Here is a 21,636-nt window from a genome sequence, read left to right as displayed (position 1 = left end):
AGCTGATAGACGAGGTTAGGTGTTATTAAAAGAAATTAAAAATTGATTTCAGCCAAATGTGTAGGCAGGAGTGATTTCATGGATTTTTAACTTTAATATTTCTGTGATTTAATAATCCTAATATAAGAGTTTTTTTTAAAAAGGGACCAGAGAAGCCTGTTTTCCGTTCTCAATGATGTGCAGGGTTTATTTTTCTGTCAACCCATGAATATTGCACAGAGGAGCTTGCTCCGTCAGTGATGGGGTTGGACAGACTTGAATCAGGAGCATTTTGAAGTCAATGCACCAGATGAGTCATTAAACCTCGGCACCCGAGTAATTGTCTCACAATCCAAGTAGATCTACGTAATCCCAGCACAGATCACATCCTTTTCAATCTTTGTTTCCCACTCCTTACCTCCTTTGACATTAAGGGGGAGAAATTCAGTTGTTTAGCACCACCATCAGCGCCAGAGAGGGGTGTAAGGGGCGCTAAACACCTCCCGCCCGAGCGCTGGGCTGTCAGCTCCGGCCGCGAACTTCAGCGAAGGTTTAGCGGCGGCGCTGACAGTTTGCGCTGCGCCTGCTAGCCCCGCCCACTCGGTGACGTGTTTGCAAAATTCACTCTTCTGCCTACGGCAGCGCCTGGCGCTGAGACCGGCCGAGGAAAGCAGTTGGTCCAGCGACGATCCTGGGGCGATATCGTCCAGAATGCAAGGTTCGCGCTGAAATTTCTATTTATATGTTGCAGTAGTGGGGAAGTGTGGGTGAGGTTCATTGAAATTTTCACCAGGATTTTCTTTCCATCTTCAGGCGTTAGGAATCCGGCATCTTAGCGGCAAACAATTGAGTCGGCCTCCTACGCTATCGCTCCATTCGCGCCTGAAGAGGAAGGTGAAACGCTTCTCTCAGCGCTCCACTCTCCTCTTGGGGCGATAGAACCCAATATCGCACTTGAGGCAGTAGACACGGCCCGGCGCTAAAGATTGCGCCCCGGCAATGCCTCGAAGCGGACGATACCGAATTTCTATCCCACTCTCTGTTTTCTGTTAGTTAGCCAATCCTCTATCCATGCTAATATATTACCCCCAACCCGGTGAACTTTTATCTTGTGCAGTAACCTTTTATGTGGCACCTTGTCAAATGCCTTCTGGAAGTCCAAATACACCAATGGTGGTGAGGTGTCTCTAAAGTTGAAGGTGTTTCTATTGATGGCTGTATCCGATGGTCACCCTGGAAGATGACATCTGGGGAAAGGAATACTACCCAGGGTGATACAAAAGCTGGAGTATTGGAAGGCCATTGATAGTTCATGAACTGTCGTCAGCCGAAGGATTTCATCAGCGTGTGCAAAAACTGAAGTCATTGTCACTGGGACACGACAGGAAGATTAGGCAATCCTAAAACATAAGAGAGTTGGAAAAAAGTTAAAAAGTAGTTGTTGTGAGAGAGAGCTTAGAATACTCGAGGGTTGTGGGGTTTGGGCGGGAAGGTGGAATTGAGGTTAAAGATCAACTACGATCTTATTAAGTGGCGGAGCAGGTCCGAGCGGCAGAATGGCCTACTCCTGCTGCTCTATTTCTTATGTTATTATAATCAGCAGAAAACTCCACTGTTTACGTGTTTGGATTCTCCGCAGGTTTTGCTGTAAGTGCAGCTGTTAAGTGTATGTTCAATTATTGTCAATAATACTTATTAACGTATGCTTCATACATCTGCCAACCTGTAATGCCGTGAACCCTATTATTTGGAGAAGTAAGAACATCCATTCTCCAGCACAACTTTAAAACTTTCTCGATACTCAACTGTTCCACTAAGCTTTCTGTCACCTCTTCCAACTGACTCTCACCTCGTAGATCCCTTTGAAATGTTTTCTGCATTAAAAATGTGCAATTTGCAAGTGTTCGTAGCTGCAATGGTGAATTGGTCCATATCATGAGATTTAGAAACACATGAGAAGAGCACTGTTCCGTTGTCATCTGAATGCATGTTAGACGTTTCATGATTGCCCATTCAAAGAGCCGGCTAGCTGGTGATCAGCATTCCACACTCTCCCAATGTGGCCTCGACTTCCCTCGACGTCTGTTATTCCGCAGCAAGTGTAAAAAAATACTTTGCTTGAATTGCCTTTAGTGCAATTAAAACAGCATGAGAATTGTGATCAATCTGCAATATGGAAAAGCGACTTCATAGTGGGTAATTACAGCAGAGAGTTGATGTCCGAGGCATGCTTGGAATACATTTGGGCTCACGCACAATGGGATTCCAGCAGCAAATTACATTCACCGTTGCCAAAAGCCACTAATCAATGGAAACTGAACGCACTTCCGTTCCAATGTGAACATCTCTTTATACATATGAAATTGAGATTTAAATCATATTTTGGGCATCGAAATGCATGAACAAAAGATGTTCCATTAGATTATTGCTCATTATAAAAGAAGGAAGTGCTTATTAACACGAGCTGGGGGAAGGGAGAGATGGGGGTCAAAGTTTTTGGATGTAAATGCTTTATGGCTCAGCACCAGTCCATTCAATTATTATCAAGTCAGGAGTGTGATGGAACACTCTCCACATGCCTGGCTGAGTGCAGCTGCAACCACACTCAAGAAGCTCGACAGCATCTAGGACAAAGCAGCCGGCTTGATCGGCACCCCTTCCACCACCTTAAACATTCACTCCCTCCACCACCGGCGCAACATGTCTGCCATGTGTACCATCTACAAGATGCACTGCAGTAACTCGCCAAGGCTTCTTCGGCAGCATCTCCCAAATTTGCGACCTCCATCACCTAGAAGGACAAGAGTAATAGGTGCATGGGAACACCATCACCTCCACGCTCCCCTCCAAGTTACACACCACCCTGACTTGGAACTACATTGCCGTTCCTCATTGTCACTGAGTCCAATTAAATATTGGGAAGACCAAAGCCATTGTCTTCAGTCCCCACCACAAACTCCATTCCCTAGCCACTGACTCCATCCCTCTCGCTAACATCTGTCTGAGGCTGAACCAGACTGTTTACAACCTTGGTATCATATTTGACCCTGAAATGAGCTCCCAACCACATAACTAAAATTCCTAATTTCTACCTCCAACATTGCCGGCTCTGCCCTTGCCTCAGCTCATCTGCTGCTGAAACCCACATCCATGCCTTTGTTACCTCCAGACTTGACTACTCCAACGCGCCCCTGGCTGGCCTCCCACATTCTCCCCTGCGTAAACTTGAGGTCATCCAAAACTCGGTTAACCGTGTCCTAACTCACAACAAGTCCCACTCACCCATCACCCATGTGCTCACTCATCTACACTGGGTCCCGGTGAAGTAATGTCTCGATTTAAAAATTCTCGTCCTTGTTTACTTCCCTATCTCTGTAATCTCCTTCAGCCTCACAACCCCACGAGATATCTGCGCTCCTCAAATTCTGCCTGCTTGAGCATCCCTGATTATAATTTTTTTTTTTTTTTTTAAATTCGTAGCCAATCGTTCCAATTCTTTGTCAAATCACAAACGCCAGAGGTCACCTTGCACACGCCAAGGATCACTCTGCGCCAATGCTCTTAGCCAAAAGGCCTAGAGCCACTGCACCGTTCCTGGAAGTACTGCAATACCAGGTTCGTGCCATGGAGGTGGATGGGTCAGGTCCCCCACACACCTCCGTGGAGGTGGATGGGTCAAGCCACCCCACCCACCTCCTGATAAGAACAGATACTACACTTGATCTTAGCCAAAAGGCCGGAGAAGCACATCCCTGATTATAATCGCTCAACCATCGGTTGCTGTGCCATCTGTTGCCTGGGCCCTAAGCTCTGGAACTCCCTCCCTATATCCTCTCCACCTCGCTACCTCTCTTTTCCCGTTTAAGATGTTCCTAAAAACCTACCTCTTTGACCAAGCTTTTGGCCACCTGCCATAATTTCTTGTTATGTGTCTCGATATCAAATTTTTGTCTTATACCATTCTTGTGAAGCGCCTTGGGATGTTTTACTACATGAAAAGCGTTATATAAATAAAAGTTGTTGTTATTGAGTCAAAATCGTGGAACTCCCTCCCTAACAGCACTGTGGGGGTAACTTCACTGTATGGATTGCAGCGGTTCAAGAAAATGGACCATCAGCACCTTCTCACGGGTAATTACATTACACAGAATTTACAGCACAAAAACAGGCAATTGCAACAGGTCTATGTTGGTGTTTTTGCTCCACAAGCGCCTCCTCCCACTCATCTTCAGCATAACTTTCTATTCCTTTCTCTCTCCTGTGCTTGTCTAGCTTCCCATTAAATACATCTGTGTTAATCGCCTCAACCGTCTCTCTTTGGTAGAGAGTTCTCAACACTCTCTGAATAAAGAAGTTTGTCATGAATTCTCATGAGAGGCACAGTAGCATAGTGGTTATGTTACTGGACTAGTAATTGGACACGTGAGTTCAGAATCTCACCACGGCAGCTGGGGAATTTAAATTCAGTTGATTAAATAAATCTGGAATTAAAAAGTTTAGATCAGTAATAATGACCATGAAGCTGCCGAATTGTTGGGAAACCCCATCTGATTCACTAATGTCCTTTAGGGAAGAAAATCTGCCATCCTTACCTGGTCTGGCCTATATGTGACTCCAGACCCACAGCAATGTGGTTGACCCTTAACTGCCCTCAGAAATGGCCTAGCAAGCAACTCAGTTGTACCAAACCACTGCAACAAAGTCAGCACTGTGGGAGTACCTTCACCACACGGACTGCAGCGGTTCATAAAGACAGCTCACCCTCACCTTCTCAAGTGCAATTAAGGAGGGCCAATAAATGCCAGACTTGCCAGCGATGCCCACATCCTAAGCTTGAATAAATTAAAACAAAATCCCTATTAGATTTATTAGTGACTGTCTTGTATTTATGAACCCTAGTTTTGGTCTCCCCACAAGTGGAAACATTTTCCCTACATCTACCCTAACGAACGCTGTCATCATCTTAAAGACCTTTATCAGCCGTCTGCCTTCTCTTTTCTAATTTTAATCTAACCCATCCATCGGGAAACTGAGAATCGGGTGCAACATGGTTTTTGCACCCTGCTCGATTTTACTCCCCATTGAAGTCATCAGAGAGTAGAATTGGGCGGGGTGGGTGAATCTGTGTGCATTTAAGAGCTCAAAGCACAATTGTGTTGTTAAGTAAACAGAGATAGACGGGGGTCAATCAGAGCTTAATTATTCACTGAGGTCAGTCAGAATTTAATTGTTTTTCTGGATGAAGTCAAAACCCGGGCTGAAATGCTAAGGTGTCTACGTCAGAACCAAAGGCAAAATCTCCAGAGTTCCACCCGATCCTGTGAAGTTCCTGCTTGACGAGTTAGGTTAAAATTGACCCCCCTCAGTTTCATCATCGCAGGATTGGTGCAAATTCTTTCAGCTTTTGGAGGTGACCAATTTAGTCAGTGACTAAACTTGAAATACAGAACTCAAATTAATTCAAATTCTCCTCTTATGAGAAGCAGGCACAGGTAGAAATGATATTCCCAAATTGAAAATGCCAGGCTCCTTAAAATATAATATCAAATTATAACCTCGTGAAAAATGAATCCTAAAGCGTGTTGAAAAATTCCTAATTTATAAAAATATATATACACACTTATCATTTATATTGAAAATACACTGCACATTCTCCTCTTATTGCAAAGTATTTAACATTTATATTGGAAAGTACACCACACTAGTTCTCATTACCGTAAGCCTCATTATTAAAAGCATTCTCCCTAACTTCCCAATAGCAAGTCAATTAATGTCAGCAGACTGTCTCTGATCTCTGTGAGACTTTCCAAGGTATTTTTTTATTAAGGAAACAGTCCTGATTTCAACCGCCAATGATTTGAGTTTCCAAATAAAATATATATCTGTAACTTTAATTTAAGAATGAAAAAGCACATCAGTGCATGTATGTTTTTGCCCATCAGATTTTGGCTGCCACACTTTCTCTTGTCTGCCATACCACTTCAGTCACATTTAATTATAAGCAAAATTAGTCCAAGCAAATTTCTCGTGGCTGATTGGCGGCTATGCAGATTTCTTTCACAGCCTTTGAAAGGAGAAAAGAAGAAGAAAGCGAGAGTCTTGGAATATGGAGAGAAACTTGCCCATAGGTGAAAAAAAATGTAACTAGTACCAGATCTAGATTTTCCGCAACCTTACAATTCGAAAGATAACATGAACCATCACAGATAAAGGAAAGACTGACAGCTAGAGATTTTGCCTTTGGTTCCGGACGATGGCCTGAATCACAAATAAATTCTGAATTATCGACACAGGAGCCAGAACTTCTTCTTAGCATTCACGCTGATGAAAAGACAGACACCCAAGCATTTTAGCCCGGGTTTTGACTTTTGTCCAGAAAAGCAATTAAATTCTGAATTACCTCACTGAATAATTAAGCTCTGATTGACCCACGTTTCTGTTTACTTAACAACAATTGCTCTTTGTGTCATCTGCGGCTCAGTTGCGAGCACCCTTGCCTCTGAGTCAGAAGGTTGTGGGTTCATAGCCCCACTCCAGGAACTTGAGCACCAAAAAAAAATCTAGGCTGACACTCCAGTGTACTACTGAGGGAGCGCTGCACTGTTGAAGGTGCCGTCTTTCAGATGAGACTTTAAACCGAGGCCCCATCTGCCCTCTCAGGTGGACATAAAAAATCCTATGGCACTACTTTGAAGAAGGGCAGGGGAGTTATCCTGTCCTGGCCAATATTTATCCCTCAATCAACATCACTAAAACAAATGATCTGATCATTATCGCAATGCACTTTTTGGGAGCTTGTTGTGTGCAATTTGGCTGCCGCGTTTCCCACATTACAACAGTGACTACACTTCAAAAGTGCTTCATTGGCTGTAAAGCGCTTTGGGACATTCGGTGTGTCATGAAAGGCGCTGTATAAAGGCAAGCCTTTCTTTCTTTTGAGGTCTTAAAGGCACACAGAACCCCCCCACATCCCCTCAATGTAAAATTGCACCCCACTGCAGGCCACCATTTTAACTCCAGGTGCATTCCCGACTCAGGCTTGTGTTAAAATTACAGTCGATTATGTCATCGGGCCACAGATGTGAAGAAGGACGCTGTTAGCTTCGCCTGCTTGTCTTTGCTGCCCACTCCGGAGAGCAGGTTAAAATTGCAGATGTTGCGATCATGGCGGCCTTCGGGCAGGTAAGAGCTGGGGCGAATTGAACTGACCACCTGGCAGGTTTCTACTGAGTGACGAGGGTTAAAATCGACCCCCATGAGCCATGATTAGAACAACAACAACAACAACTTGTATTTATATAGCGCCTTTAACGTAGTGAAACGTCCCAAGGCGCTTCACAGGAGTGTTACGAGATTTAAAAAAAATAGAAATTAGCGCAGGTGATCAAAAGCTTGGTCAAAGAGGTAGGTTTTAAGGAGCGTCTTGAAGGAGGAAAGAGAGGTAGAGAGGCGGAGAGGTTTAGGCAGGGAGTTCCAGAGCTTGGAGCCTAGGCAACAGAAGGCACGGCCACCAATGGTTGAGCGATTATAATCAGGGATGCTCAAGTGGGCAGAATTAGAGGAGCGCAGACATCTTGAGGGGTTTGTGGGGCTGGAGGAAATTACAGAGATAGCGAGAGGAGAGGCCATGGAGGGATTTGAAAATAAGGATGAGAATTTTGAAGTGGAGGCGTTGCTTAACCGGAAGCCATTGTAAGTCAGCGAGCACAGGGGTGATGGGTGAGTGGGACTTGGTGCAAGTTAGGACATGGGCAGCCGAGTTTTGGATCACCTCAAGTTTACGTAGGGTGGAATGTGGGAGAGCAGCCAGGAGTGCGTTGGAATAGTCAAGTATAGAGCAAAAAAGCGCACAAGGAAAATGAGACATAAAGTGTCATCGTCTTGATTGGTGATAAAAGCTCCCTGCCAGGTTCACAGCCTTTTCTGTAAAAGGTGCTTTTCCTCTTCAGATGAGTTCGGAATTGAATAAAGTAGCAATCTTTTTTCTTTGATTTCAATATACTCTTTGCAAAATGGAAAAGCAGATAGAGACTGCCTTCTTTTTGTGTTTGGTTTGGTTTGTCCTTACTATACAGTATAAATGCACACGAGGCCCATGCTTGAGAGAAGGTTAGTCTGTGACCTGTCCTTTATTCCATAGCACTCAAGTGATGGAAGTGGGTGGAGCTTCCCCTTTTATATCTGAAGGTCGAGGTTAGGAGTGTCTCCCACAAGTTCACCACCGAGTGTTCTCACAGGTCAGATTATACATGGGTTACAATGCTGGTTGAATATATGACCGTTTGCCTGGGCTGCTCGTATCAAATTTAATCTTTACGAGATGGCTTGGAATCTGTTCTCCTCTTTGAAAAGAGCTGCAGTTAAGCTTTCCTTTTCTGCTTTTGTTTCAAGGTTCCTTCTTAAATTCGATGAGTCTCAATGTAACCGAAAAAAGCCGTAAGCAGCTAATTTTGTCAAGAAGATTTTCTGTCTCTGCCAACTTATTAGTGCCACCAATTGCATATCTAATTAGTGATGAATGAGGTTAAAAATAAAAGAATCACTTAATCCAATGTGTCATTTTGAAAGGGGTTTAGAGGGTACATAATGACAGATTATTTTTATTGATCTGTAGGTTGCTAACAGCAGAATCCTAATTCAAAATATAAAGGGGGAGGCTTGGAATATTTTTTTTATGCAAGGGATATTAGGATATAAAATGCATCACAGGAGCCCAGAAAGGTGATTCAAATGCACATCCAAGTACTTTTTAAATGCGACAAGGGTTTCTGCCTCTACCATTCTTTCAGGCAGTGCGTTCCAAACCCCCGTCACCCTCTGGGTGAATACATTTCTCCTCAACTTCCCTCTAATCCTTCAACTAATTACTTTAAATCTATGCCTCCTGGTTATTAAACCCTCTGCTAAAGGGAATAGGCCCTTCCTAGCCACTCTATCTAGGCTCCTCATAATTTTATACACCTCAATAAGGTCTCCTCTCACCTCCTCTGTTCCAAAGAAAACAACCCCAGCCTATCCAATCTTTCCTCATAGCTAAAATTCTCCAGTCCAGGCAACATCCTCCTAAATCTCCACTGTACCCTCTCTAGTGCAATCACATCTTTCCTGTAATGTCGTGACCAGAACTGCACGCAGTACTCCAGCTGTGGCCTAACTAATGTTTTATACAGTTTAAGCATAACCTCCCTGCTCCTATAGTCTATACCTCGGCTAATAAAGCAAATTATCACCTGTGCCTTCTTAATCACCTTATATACCTGGCCTGCGAACTTCAGGGATCTGTGGACATGTACTCCAAGGTCCCTCTGCTCCTCCAGAGAGTACGTCAACATTGAAGAGCATGTTAGATAAGTGATTGCAGGACAGAGGAATAAAGTATATGGGCGCAGAGCAGGGACTTTTGATTGCGACTACTGCTTGTGTAGTGGATAAACAGCAGCACGGACAGGTAACCTAAGTAACTGTTGCAATTTTACGTAACCCACTGTGCTATCCAATCACCCACTTTATTATTGCATATTTGTGTACATTTAAAGGTTTTACGGTAAATATTTGCAAACTGGTGTTACTTTCGCCTCTCTGAAATGTTATTGTGCTATAATCCAATTTATGAAATAATAGAAAGTTATGCTCAAATTTCTACTTTTGGATAAGCCTCCTGAGGTGGACATCTATTGGCACCATTGAGATGAGTGGGATTGTTCTCCTGCTGTCATGGCTAATATTTATCATTAATCAACCAGCAAAACAGGTTATTTGTTTATTTATCTCACTGCTGTTTGTGGTACCTTGCCGGGCCCTTGAACATCATTGTGGAGGTGTGGCGAATGAGGGTACGGGGCCCAGAAGAGCCGAGGGCCCAGGGGCAGCATGGGCCTACCCACACTGCGGTATGTGTGCGCACTAGGTCCGTGCAGCAGAGTAGGTCTCCAGTCGTCCTGGTTAACCCTTGCCACTGGATAAAGACCTAGCTCTGTCAAGCCCATGTGGTGGCTGATGTGCAACGGTCACCACACGTTTAAAAAAAATCCACGCAAAGGCATTTTCCACCGCTTCATTTGGAGTTCAGGACTGGAACATCGGGTCCTTCATTGAAACATCTGTGAACTCTTGTGGAAGCAAGTCATCCTCATTCGAGGGACCGCCTATGACATGACATGACATGGCTCCTCTATTAAACTTTCTCTGATTCTAAGGTAAGTTTACTCTGAAACCTACTTTGCAGATCTCAGTTCCAGATGGGCCATTGTATTTTCATGCTGTCTGTGTCCTTCAACTCCCTCAGTGTGTCAGCTGTGGCTCAGTGGGCAGCACACTCGCCTCTGAGTCAGAAGGTTGTGGGTTTAAATCCCATTCCAGGGACCTGAACAATAAAATCTTGGCTGACACTCCCAGTGCAGTGCTGAGGGAGTGCTACACTGTCGGATGTGCCGTCTTTCAGATGAGATGTTAAACCGTGGCCCTGTCTTCTCTCTCGGGTGGATGTAAAAGATCTCACGGCACTGTTTCGAAGAAGGGCAGGGGAGGTGTCCTGGCCAATATTTATTCCTCAATCAAAATAACAAAAAACAGATTATCTGGTCATTATCACATTGCTTGTGGGAGCTTGCTGTGCGCAACTTGGCTGCTGTGTTTCTTACATGACAACAGTGACTACACTCCAAAAGTACTTAATTGGCTGTAAAATGCTTTGAGATGCCTGGTAGTTATGAAATGCAAGCCTATTTTTCTTTCTTTAATTCATTCATCTATCAAAGCCTTCTGTCCAGTGCGGTATAGCTTTGTCATGTTTAACTAATTTACTGGAATTCTTTGAGGATATAACGAGCATGGTGGATAGAGGTGTACCGATGGATGTGGTGTATTTAGATTTCCAAAAGGCATTCGATAAGGTGCCACACAAAAGGTTACTGCAGAAGATAAAGGTACGCGGAGTCAGAGGAAATGTATTAGCATGGATAGAGAATTGGCTGGCTAACAGAAAGCAGAGAGTCGGGATAAATGGGTCCTTTTCGGGTTGGAAATCGGTGGTTAGTGGTGTGCCACAGGGATCGGTGCTGGGACCACAACTGTTTACAATATACATAGATGACCTGGAAAAGGGGACAGAGTGTCGTGCAACAAAATTTGCAGATGACACAAAGATTAGTGGGAAAGCGGGTTGTGTAGAGGACACAGAGGCTACAAAGAGATTTAGATAAGTTAAGCGAATGGGCTAAGGTTTGGCAGATCAGGAAGGCGAATGGAATGTTTGCCTTCATTGCGAGAGGGATGGAGTACAAAAGCAGGGAGGTCCTGCTGTAACTGAACAGGGTATTGGTGTGGCCGCACCTGGAGTACTGCTTGCAGTTTTGGTCACCTTACTTAAGGAAGGATATACTAGCTTTGGAGGGGGTACAGAGACGATTCACTAGGCTGATTCCGGAGATGAGGGGGTTACCTTATGATGATAGATTGAGCAGACTGGGTCTTTACTCGTTGGAGTTCAGAAGGATGAGGGGTGATCTTATAGAAACATTTAAAATAATGAAAGGGATAGACAAGATAGAGGCAGTGAGGTTGTTTCCACTGGTCGGGGAGACTAGAACTAGGGGGCACAGCCTCAAAATACGGGGGAGCCAATTTAAAACCGAGTTGAGAAGGAATTTCTTCTCCAAAAGGGTTGTGAATCTGTGGAATTCTCTGCCCAAGGAAGCAGTTGAGGCTAGCTCATTGAATGTATTCAAGTCACAGATAGATAGATTCTTAACCAATAGGGGAATTAAGGGTTACGGGGAGCGGGCGGGTAAGTGGAGCTGAGTCCACGGCCAGATCAGCCATGATCTTGTTGAATGGCGGAGCAGGCTCGAGGGGCTAGATGGCCTACTCCTGTTCCAAATTCTTATGTTTTTATTTTCTCATCCCTGGTCTGCAATGAGTTTGCTGATCCCGGTTGTGTTTCAACAGTCTCTCCTAGGAAAGGGAATTGTTAGTCAGATGTTGATGCTCCTGATCACTACACAATTACCCCCTCAAGAAAGAAAGTCTTGCATCTCAGGATTGCTACCAGTGCCACGTGCTAGTCAGAGTAGGAATCGCAGGATAGCTCAGATGAATACGTGGCTTGAGCAGTGGTGCAGCAGGGAGGGATTCAAATTCCTGGGGCATTGGAACCGGTTCTGGGGGAGGTGGGACCAGTACAAACCGGACGGTCTGCACCTGGGCAGGACCGGAACCAATTTCCTAGGGGGAGTGTTTGCTAGTGTTGTTGGGGAGGAGTTAAACTAATATGGCAGGGGGATGGGAACCAATGCAGGAAGACAGAGGGAACCAAAAAGGAGGCAAAAGCAAAAGACAGAAAGGAGATGAGGAAAAGTGGAGGGCAGAGAAACCCAAGGCAAAGAACAAAAAGGGCCATTGTACAGCAAAATTCTAAAAGGACAAAGAGTGTTAAAAAAACAAGCCTGAAGGCTTTGTGTCTTAATGCAAGGAGTATCCGCAATAAGGTGGATGAATTACCTGTGCAAATAGATGTTAACAAATATGATGTGATTGGAATTATGGAGACGTGGCTCCAGGATGATCAGGGCTGGGAATTCAACATCCAGGGGTATTCAACATTCAGGAAAGATAGAATAAAAGGAAAAGGAGGTGGGGTAGCATTGCTGGTTAAGGAAGAAATTAAGGCAATAGTTCGGAAGGACATTAGCTTGGATGATGTGGAATCTATATGGGTAGAGCTGCAGAACACCAAAGGGCAAAAAACGTTAGTGGGAGTTGTGTACAGACCTCCAAACAGTAGTAGTGATGTTGGGGAGGGCATCAAACATGAAATTAAGGGTGCGTGCAATAAAGGTGCAGCAGTTATAATGGGTGACTTTAATATGCACATAGATTGGGCTAACCAAACTGGAAGCAATACGGTGGAGGAGGATTTCCTGGAGTGCATAAGGGATGGTTTTTTAGACCAATATGTCGAGGAACCAACTAGGGGGGAGGCCATCTTAGACTGGGTGTTGTGTAATGAGAGAGGATTAATTAGCAATCTCGTTGTGCGTGGCCCCTTGGGGAAGAGTGACCATAATATGGTGGAATTCTGCATTAGGATGGAGAATGAAACAGTTAATTCAGAGACCATGGTCCAGAACTTAAAGAAGGGTAACTTTGAAGGTATGAGGCGTGAATTGGCTAGGATAGATTGGCGAATGATACTGAAGAGGTTGACTGTGGATGGGCAACGGCAGACATTTAGAGACCGCATGGATGAACTACAACAATTGTACATTCCTGTCTGGCGTAAAAATAAAAAAGGGAAGGTGGCTCAACCGTGGCTATCAAGAGAAATCAGGGATCGTATTAAAGCCAAGGAAGTGGCATACAAATTGGCCAGAATTAGCAGCGAACCCGGGGACTGGGAGAAATTTAGAACTCAGCAGAGGAGGACAAAGGGTTTGATTAGGGCAGGGAAAATGGAGTACGAGAAGAAGCTTGCAGGGAACATTAAGACGGATTGCAAAAGTTTCTATAGATATGTAAAGAGAAAAAGGTTAGTAAAGACAAACGTAGGTCCCCTGCAGTCAGAATCAGGGGAAGTCATAACGGGGAACAAAGAAATGGCGGACCAATTGAACAAGTACTTTGGTTCGGTATTCACTAAGGAGGACACAAACAACCTTCTGGATATAAAAGGGGTCAGAGGGTCTAGTAAGAAGGAGGAACTGAGGGAAATCCTTATTAGTCGGGAAATTGTGTTGGGGAAATTGATGGGATTGAAGGCCGATAAATCCTCAGGGCCTGATGGACTGCATCCCAGAGTACTTAAGGAGGTGGCCTTGAAAATAGTGGATGCATTGACAGTCATTTTCCAACATTCCATTGACTCGGGATCAGTTCCTATCGAGTGGAGGGTAGCCAATGTAACCCCACTTTTTAAAAAAGGAGGGAGAGAGATAACAGGGAATTATAGACCGGTCAGTCTGACATCGGTAGTGGGTAAAATGATGGAATCAATTATTAAGGATGTCATAGCAGTGCATTTGGAAAGAAGTGATATGATAGGTCCAAGTCAGCATGGATTTGTGAAAGGAAAATCATGCTTGGAAAATCTTCTGGAATTTTTTGAGGATGTTTCCAGTAGAGTGGACAAGGGAGAACCATTTGATGTGGTATATTTGGACTTTCAGAAGGCTTTCGACAAGGTCCCACACAAGAGATTAATGTGCAAAGTTAAAGCACATGGGATTGGGAGTAGTGTGCTGACATGGATTGAGAACTGGTTGTCAGACAGGAAGCAAAGAGTAGGAGTAAATGGGGACTTTTCAGAATGGCAGGCAATGACTAGTGGGGTACCGCAAGTTTCTGTGCTGGGGCCCCAGCTGTTTAGACTGTACATTAATGATTTAGACGAGGGGATTAAATGTAGTATCTCCAAATTTGCGGATGACACTAAGTTGGGTGGCAGTGTGAGCTGCGAGGAGGATGCTATGAGGCTGCAGAGCGACTTGGATAGGTTAGGTGAGTGGGCAAATGCATGGCAGATGAAGTATAATGTGGATAAATGTGAGGTTATCCACTTTGGTGGTAAAAACAAAGAGACAGACTATTATCTGAATGGTGACAGATTAGGAAAAGGGGAGGTGCCAAGAGACCTGGGTGTCATGGTACATCAGTCATTGAAGGTTGGCATGCAGGTACAGCAGGCGGTTAAGAAAGCAAATGGCATGTTGGCCTTCATAGCGAGGGGATTTGAGTACAGGGGCAGGGAGGTGTCGCTACAGTTGTACAGGGCCTTGGTGAGGCCACACCTGGAGTATTGTGTACAGTTTTGGTCACCTAACCTGAGGAAGGACATTCTTGCTATTGAGGGAGTGCAGCGAAGGTTCACCAGACTGATTCCCAGGATGGCGGGACTGACCTATCAAGAAAGACTGGATCAACTGGGCTTGTATTCACTGGAGTTCAGAAGAATGAGAGGGGACCTCATAGAAACGTTTAAAATTCTGACGGGTTTAGACAGGTTAGATGCAGGAAGAATGTTCCCAATGTTGGGGAAGTCCAGAACCAGGGGACACAGTCTAAGGATAAGGGGTAAGCCATTTAGGACCGAGATGAGGAGGAATTTCTTCACCCAGAGAGTGGTGAACCTGTGGAATTCTCTACCACAGAAAGTTGTTGAGGCCAATTCACTAAATATATTCAAAAAAAGTTAGATGTAGTCCTTACTACTAGGGGGATCAAGGGTTATGGCGAGAAAGCAGGAATGGGGTACTGAAGTTGCATGTTCAGCCATGAACTCATTGAAGGCTAGAAGGGCCAAATGGCCTACTCCTGCACCTATTTTCTATGTTTCTATGTTTCTATTTATATAGTGCCTTTCACAACTTCAGGATGTTCCAAACGGCTTTAGAGTTTCACCTGAGAACCTACTCGACACTTGCATAATTATGAGGGAAGTTCAGGTTATACAATATAAAAACAAAAAAAAAGTTGTATTCATAGATTGAAAGTAATTGGTGGAAGGATTAGAGGGGAGTTGAGGAGAACCTTTTTTACCCTATCCAATTTTCCCCACTCCCCTACTCTGTCCTCCGTAGCCCTTGGTGGGGGTCTGGAACTCACTGCCTGAAAGGATGGTCGAGGCAGAAACCTTCATCATATTTATAAAGTACTTGGATGTGCTGCAATCTACAGGGCTACGGACCAAGACCTGGAAAGTGGGATTAGGCTGGATAGCTCTTTTTCGGCCGGCGCGGACACGATGGGCCGCATGGTCTCCTTCTGTGCTGTAAACCTCTATGATTCTATGATAGAGCATCTTATCACATCCTCAGGATGTTCCAAAGTATTTTGTAACCAGTGAATAGCGTTTGACATGGAGACACAGGTGGCAGTCGATTTGCGCACCACAATGTTTCACAAACAGCAAAGCGAATGGTTGGTTGAGACCAGGACACCGTGAGAACTCTCCTTCTTCGAAATAGTGGCCGCCTGGGAGAGCAGACGGGACCTCGGTTTAACGTCTCATCCAGAAGATGGCATCTCTGACAGTGCAGCACTTCCCTTGGTACTGCACTGGGAGTGTCAGTGTAGATTATGTGCTCAAATTGAGAGGGTGTTTAAGGGGGAACCTTATCGTGTTGTGTCAAATATAATCCGGTATGTGTAAGGTTAACCCAGGGTTTTCCTTCAACCACAAAAATAGGAACATGGACAGAAATAGCTGAAAAGCTAGAAATTTAAAACTGATATCAAGAAGAACTGTCTTGCTGAAGGAGTGGAGGAGGTGTCATATTAATTAAAAAAACACAATCATGTGCAAATCCTTCGACTGCTTTTTTAAGGAAGGCCATTTATTTTAAATGAGCTGCACTTCATTAAAGTCGTGGACAAAGAAATTTCATACAAGTATGTTATCCTGTTCGTTATTAATATCACACAGCATTGATTTCAACCCACAAGTGGAGAGTGGAATTGGAAACATCGAGAACATTACAAATGCTTTCTGGACGCTAAACTAGGAGCATTTAGAGATTGACACAACAGCTGTGCTCTTGGGAGGATGTGGGTTGTAACTGAGATGTTGCGGCGTGAATCCGGAGTCAGGGCAAAATCTGACTTTGCAGCAAAGTGGAGTAAGATTCCGTCTTGCAGACAGTGGCATTACGTTTCACTTTGTGGGACAGGTGGCTCCTGCTTGAGACCACATTACGTTTCACTGTGACTCCTGTTTGACACCACAGCCTGAGAGTCAGTGCCAAGGCTACAGTGCAGTGTCAGCGACCCAAGAGACATGAGCTTCACTGGGCTGAATGGAGTTCATATTGAATCTTACAGCACATAGTGGTTATGTTACTGAGCTAGTAATCCAGAGATCTGGACTAATAATCCAAGAGATGTGAGTTCAAATCCCACCACAGCAGCTGGGGAATTTAAATTCAGTTCAATAAATATGGAATTAAAAGCTAATGATAACCATGAAATTGTTAGAAAGGATATCTGCAGTCCTTACCCAGTCTGGCCTATATGTAACTCCAAACCCACAGCATTGTGGTTGACTCTTAACCGCCTCCTGAAATGGCCTAGCAGGCCACTCAAGGAGAATTAGGAATGGGCAATAAATGCGGGCCTTGTTAGCGATGCCCATATACTGTGAATGAATTTTTAAAAACCAAAGAGGCCATTCGGTCCATTGTGCCTATGCTGGCTCTTTGAAAGAAGTATACAATTAGTCCTACTCACCTTCTCGTTCCCCATAGCCTTGTAAAATGTTCCTTTTCAGTTATATATCCATTCCTTTTTAAAAGTTACTATTGAATCTGCTTCCAGGCAGTACATTCCAAATCATTACACCTCAGTGCGTAAAATTATTTCGTCATCTCCCCACCCTATTTTTTTTTTTGCCAATTTTTTTGCGTCCTCTGGTTACTGACCCTCCTGCCAGTGGAAACAGTTTCTCCTTATTTACTCTATCAAAACGCCTCATATTTTTGAAACACATAGAGTCGTAGAATAATACAACACATTCATCCCATCGAGTCCGCACCGGCTCTTTCGATGAGCAATACAGTTCGTCCCACTCACCCTGCTCTTGCCCCATATCCCTGCAGTCTTTTCTCCTTCAAGTATTTATCCAATTCCATTTCGTAGGCTACTCTTGAATCGATATCCACCACCCTATTAGGCCATGCAGTCCAAACCTGAACCACTCATTGCGTGCAAATGTTTTTCCTCATGTCACCTCTGGTTCTTTTGCTAATCACCTTAAATCTGTGCTCCCTTGTTATCGACCCTTCAGCCATTGGAAACAATGTGATTAAACATTAAATGGAAATCTAACTCGCGGCTGATTTTCACACCTCTATTCAGTCTCCCAATCATCATCATCATCATCATCAATAACCTTCTCTGCTTCAAGGTTATCTATGTTGCTTCTCAGGCAGATTGGGATAATGGGAGATCGATGCTAAGGATAAAGGTTTGATGGGTCCTGGAGCTGTGGCTGAAATGGTTAAGCAGTTGCCTTTGTGCAATGACCTGGGAACAACTTACATCTCCTGCATGCTTATTTTCCTTGTGGATGGCTCATTCTTTCATTGCTGTGAAAGGAGCCAGAGAGGCTGATTGATGCTTCAACAACGTGCACAATGGCTTGTCCCCATTATCGGGCACAATGTTTCCATCTTTATGACTTTGGACTGTCAAGCAAGGCAAAAGATGTCAAGGAGAGTGGAACAGGTTTTGCTGAATGGCTTCGATTGGGAACCGTGAAGGCGCACGGGTTCAGGGATTACACTTTACCGACACGGGGCCAATGCGTTGACCTTGTCCCCTGTCCCTACGGGCAGCAAAAGCTCTCGTTCAGAGATTCTAAAACACGAATTAAAGTAAATGAACCCGGTCCGAGTGGGCAGTGTTTGCCCGAGGTTGATGGCAACTCAAGGATCAGACATGTGCGCTATTGTCCCATCAGAAATGGAGAAAACAACCAGTCTCTATGGAAGCATAGTGGTTATGTTACTGAACTAGTCATCGGGAGACAGCCGGGAAATTTACATAAAAAATAGGAGCAGGAATAGGCCATTTGGCCCCACGAGCCTACGCTGCCATTCAATAAGATCCTGGCCTCAACTCTGCTCCCCATAACCCTTCACTCCCTTATCTTTCAAAAACCTTAAATAGAGCCAATGACCCGGCCTCCACAGCTCTATGAGGTAGATAATTCCAAAGATTCATGGCCCTCTGAGAGTGGAAATTCCTCCTTACCTCAGTTTTAAATGGCGACCCCTCATCATAGGCAGTCCCTCGGAATCGAGGAAGACTTGCTTCCACTCCCAAAGTGAGTTCACTGATGGCTGAACAGTCCGATACGAGAGCCACAGACCCTGTTACAGGTGGGACAGACATTCGTTGAGGGAAGGGGTGGGTGGGACTGGTTTGCCGCGCGCTCCTTCTGCTGCCTGTGCCTGGCCTCTTCACGCTCTTTGCGTTGAGACTCGAAGAGCTCAACGCCCTCCCGGATGCACTTTCTCCACCTCGGGTGGTCTTCGGCCAGGGTCTCCCAGCTGCCAGTGGTGATGTCACACTTTACAAGGGAGGCTTTGAGGGTGCCCTTGTAACATTTCCGCTGTCCTCCTTTGGCTCATTTACCATGAAGGAGCTTCTCATAAAGCATTTGCTTAGGGAGTCTCGTATCTGGCATGTGAACTTTGTGGCCTGCCCAGCGAAGCTGATCGAGTGTGGTCAGTGCGTCAATACTGGGAATGTTAGCCTGGACGAGGACGCTGATGTTGGTATGCCTGTCCTCCCAGGGGATTTGCAGGATCTTGCAGCGATATCGTTGGTGATATTTCTCCAGCGACTTGAGGTGCCTTCTATACATCGTCCATGCCTCAGCTTCATATAGGAGGGCGGCTATTACTACAGCTTGGTGGTAGATTTGAGGGCCTGGTCTTCACACATTCTTTTCCTCAGATGGCTGAAGGCTGCACTGGCGCACAGAAGACGATGTTGAATCTCCCCTTACTCTGAAACTATTCCCCCTAGTTCTAGATTCCCCCAGAGGGGAAACATCCTCTCTGCATCTACCCTGTCAAGCCCCCTCAAAATCTTATACGTTTCAATTAGCTCACCTCTAAGTCTTCTGAACTTCAATGAGTATATGCCCAAATTAAATTCAGTTAATTAAATACATTATCAGTATCAGTAATGGTGACCATGAAACTTCAGATTGTCATAAAAACCCAACTGGTTCACTAATGTCCTTTAGGGAAGGAAATCTGCTGTCCTATATGTGACTCCAGACCCACAGCAATATGGTTGCCTCTTAACTGCCCTCTGAAATGGCCAAGCAAGCTACTCGGTTGTATTTGCCACCACCTTCTTGAGGGCAATTTAGGGAATGGGCAATAAACGCCAACGTTTTCGGCATCGCCCACAACCGCGTAGCATCATAAAAGTTTACAGCACGGAAGGAGGCCATTTCGGCCCATTGAGTCCGCGCAGGCCGACAAGAGGCTATCCAGCCTAATCCCACTGGCTGAGTACAGGGTGTGACTATTAAACTACAGTTTTGTGACAGGTTCCAGCAAACTCCTTTCTCCGTGGGTCCTTTGGTTATCAGATCCTGAAAATATGCTGAAAATAACACCGATTATTACAACAGAAAAAACACTACTTCAATAACTTTATTAATACCACTAAATTACATTTATCTTCTTTGCCATTCCTTCTACACAACAGATACTCAGTATCTTCCTCCCATTGTGATGCACTCTTTCTGTGGATGGTCCCAGTATCTCAAGCCTCTCCTCATAATTATAGTTTCCCATCCTTGGTATCAGCTTGCTGAATCGACTGCACTGTGCACAAGGCTCCAGGTCTTCACTGCGGCCTGAGCTTCCCTATTAATCTTGAGGAAGCGGTTCTGTAATATACCTTGAGGCTGTGGCTGCGGAAGCAACCCTGCTCTTCATAACCCAACACGGATACCACAAGCAAAACTGCTTAACCTTGTTGCAATCATATTATTCTTACAGCACGGAAGGAGGGCGCTCGTCCCATCGGGCCTGTGCCCACTGTGGGGAGCACTCTCGCCTCTGAGTCAGAAGGGTTGTGGGTTCAAGTCCCACTCCAGACACATGAGCACAAAATTCTACGCTGACACTCCAGTGCAGTGCTGAGGGAGCGCTTCACAGTCGGAGGTACCGCCTTTCCGATGAGACAATAAACCGAGGCCCCGTCTGCTCTCTCAGGTGGATATAAAAGATCCCACGGTACTATTTCGAAGAAGAACAGGGGAGTTACCCTGGGGGTCCTGGCCAATATTTATCGCTCAATCAACATCATTAAAAAACAGATTATCTGGTCATTATCACATTGCTGTTTATGGGAGTTTGCTGTGAGCAAATTGGCTGCCACATTCCCTACATTACAACAGTGACTACACTTCAACACTTCAAAAAGTACTATACAGCACTTTGAAAGGCGCGATATAAATGCAGGTCTTTCTTTGAAAGAGCTATCCAATTAGTCCCACTCCCCTGCTCTTTCCCCTATAGCTCTCCTATGTACATATTGCAGTTGTCCTCTCAGTCGTGATTTATGGCTTTGTTTTTCTGGATGCTCACCTACCCCTGGGGCAAGCGAAACTCCATACAGAGGAGTGAGATGGTAAAATAAATTGCACAGGGCAGGTTGAGTCACAAAGCTAAGGTGTGGACCACAGCTCACTGGGTAACGCTTTCACCGCCTGGGCCAGAAGGTTGTGAGTTCAAGCTCCACTCCAGAGACTCGAGCAGAAAAATCTTGGCTGACATTGCAGTGCAGCGTGGAGGGAGTGCCGTCTTTCAGATGAGGCATTAAATCAAGGCCCTCTTTTTCTCTCTCAGCTGCATGTAAAAGATCCCCAGGCTCTACTAAGAGCAGGGGAAATGTCCTGGCCAATATTTATTCCTCAACTCACATCACTAAAAAGCAGATTATCTGGTCATTTATTTGACTGCTGCTTGTGGGAGCTTGCTGTGCACAAATTGTCTGCTGCGTTTCCTACATTACAACAGTGACCGCTTCGGAAGTACTTCATTGGCTGCGTAGCGCTTTGGGACGTTTTGTGATTGTGAAAGGTTCTATATAAATGCAAGCCAGAATAAATGGAGTGGATGCCTGCACCTCTGTCGATTG

At 44.8% G+C, this 21,636-nt stretch overlaps 2 protein-coding genes and 1 pseudogene across 4 annotated transcripts in view; 1 reads left to right on the top strand and 2 right to left on the bottom strand.

The window, feature by feature from the left end:
- LOC139236054 (dedicator of cytokinesis protein 2-like) overlaps window positions 1–21,636 on the top strand; it is a 1,544,097-nt gene that overhangs the window by 646,587 nt on the left and 875,874 nt on the right. The window lies entirely within an intron of this gene.
- Window positions 1–21,636, bottom strand: part of LOC139236091 (INSYN2B protein-like) — a 103,801-nt gene that overhangs the window by 9,940 nt on the left and 72,225 nt on the right. The gene's annotated exons all lie outside the window — the stretch shown is intronic.
- On the bottom strand, window positions 3,558–3,728 carry LOC139251574 (U2 spliceosomal RNA; annotated as a pseudogene).

The sequence above is a fragment of the Pristiophorus japonicus genome, chromosome 2, assembly GCF_044704955.1.
Source record: "Pristiophorus japonicus isolate sPriJap1 chromosome 2, sPriJap1.hap1, whole genome shotgun sequence".
Lineage (NCBI taxonomy): Eukaryota > Metazoa > Chordata > Chondrichthyes > Pristiophoridae > Pristiophorus > Pristiophorus japonicus.
This window is presented reverse-complemented; position numbering and strand designations above follow the sequence as displayed.